This window comes from Aplysia californica, unplaced genomic scaffold (genome assembly GCF_000002075.1).
Source record: "Aplysia californica isolate F4 #8 unplaced genomic scaffold, AplCal3.0 scaffold01601, whole genome shotgun sequence".
NCBI classification, from domain to species: Eukaryota; Metazoa; Mollusca; class Gastropoda; order Aplysiida; family Aplysiidae; genus Aplysia; species Aplysia californica.
Genome location: NW_004798871.1, coordinates 56792 through 58719, shown reverse-complemented (window position 1 = coordinate 58719; position 1928 = coordinate 56792). Strand labels below are relative to the sequence as shown.

Sequence of the window (1928 nt, the reverse complement as noted above, 5' to 3'; positions counted from 1 at the left end):
AAGCTATGTGTGAAAGAGGTAAGGAATGAGAGAGAGAGAAGTAAAGAATGTAAGCTATGTGTGAAAGAGGTAAGGAATGAGAGAGAAGACAAGTAAAGAATGTAAGCTATGTGTGAAAGAGGTAAGGAATGAGAGAGAGAGAAGTAAAGAATGTAAGCTATGTGTGAAAGAGGTAAGGAATGAGAGAGAAGAGAAGTAAAGAATGTAAGCTAGCAATGCCAATGAAAATTTAATTTGTCCCTTTAGCCTTTTTTTACTCGGTACCTAAGAAAGAATGTTCAACTCTAAGAATTATGCTTCTTGAATTTTGAGAATCGGTTCATAAATACAAAAGTTATGGGGTTGTAAAGGTCGGCAAACTATGGATGACCCACATATAGGAAAATACTCCTAAAACGTGGACCACGCAGTAGCAGATTCTGTAAGAAAATCGACGATATATCGGTAATTAATCGGAGTGTTAGAGAGAAACTTGGCTACCCGATGTGTTTTTGGGTGTAGAAATCATTTCTGCAGTCAGATTGACTACCCATTTCGTAGTTATAATGAAAATTTTGGTGTACATATTACGATTTTGCGAAAAGGGGTGTCGGGATGAGTCCATTTTATTTATAGCATCGTATCACAACATGGGATCTTTCAGAATATATGTCGGCAGCGTGACTAAATAATTACAAAGCTTTTTATGATGACTTTAGACCATGCCAACCGTAAAAGATAAGTTAATTCAATCTAGCATGCCGTACAATTAAAAATTCTTTCTCCCCGTTGAGAGGCGAACACCCCGAGACGAGATAACCTCGTCCTGGAAAAACCCCATTGCAATGTTACAGGGGAATAGAGAGAAAAACAACCTGATGCGCGCGCCCGCCATTGCCCTAATACAAGTGACCAATGAACGGGCGCGGAAAAGTCATGCGGGGATTTGTAGGTCACATACATTTGCCGCTAGAGTGAGGGGAAAATGGTTGGTCTCCGTGCGAAGCCGCTTTGGATAGGGGGGTAGTCGTGCATAAATGATCGGGTCTAAACAACTACTTGACACAGAACGTTCAAATTTGAGCACACTATAGAGGATAGATAGATCTATTACCATCTCGGCGTTGAAATTCAAAATCCTTATAGTTTTCTGTGTACACGATACGAAAGTGTTCCCGACACCAAAAGTATAGGTTAATTTATGTGTACGAACTTCAACGTCCACATATCATTAGTTTGCCCTATTTTCTGATTGGTTGTCGAGTTTCATTCGGATTGGTTCGGAAATAGAGCAGACCGAGGTTGACAAAGTTAGTCACCCACGCTTCGGCCGGGTCCGCAAAATCGCCCGCAAACGGGGACCAAATTTTCGCCGCGCGAGAAAGCTTTCAATTGGCATTGCTATGTAAGCTATGTGTGTGAGAGAGAAAGAGATTTGAGGAAAGACCTGAGAAAGGGAAGAAATGCAACGTCTGTCCAAAGGATGTGCGTGTGTGTGATTGTTAGTAAAACATTTTACCATGGAAATTGTCATTGTGGAAAAGGTTTATATGTATTTTTGTGTTCATAAATTCTTTGACAAAGTTATGTGTTTACCTCAACTATGATGTACTATTTACATGAGCAATGATGTACTATTTACCTCAACTATGATGTACTATTTACCTCAACTATGATGTACTATTTACATGAGCAATGATGTACTATTTACCTCAACTATGATGTACTATTTACCTCAACTATGGTGTACTATTTACCTCAACTATGATGTACTATTTACCTCAACTATGATGTACTATTTACATGAGCAATGATGTACTATTTACCTCAACTATGATGTACTATTTACCTCAACTATGATGTACTATTTACATGAGCAATGATGTACTATTTACCTCAACTATGATGTACTATTTACCTCAACTATGATGTACTATTTACCTCAACTA

The 1928-nt window shown here is 38.6% G+C and overlaps 1 protein-coding gene and 1 long non-coding RNA gene across 2 annotated transcripts in view; both read left to right on the top strand.

The window, feature by feature from the left end:
- The window catches only part of LOC106013947, a 3026-nt gene extending 2841 nt beyond the window's left edge, over positions 1-185 (top strand). The window contains exon 2 of the long non-coding RNA XR_001185493.1: positions 19-185. This is a non-coding gene — a long non-coding RNA (uncharacterized LOC106013947). The remainder of the gene's footprint in view (positions 1-18) is intronic.
- Positions 1-1928, top strand: part of LOC101846111 (metal-response element-binding transcription factor 2) — a gene marked incomplete at its 3' end in the record, with an annotated part of 13559 nt that overhangs the window by 6084 nt on the left and 5547 nt on the right.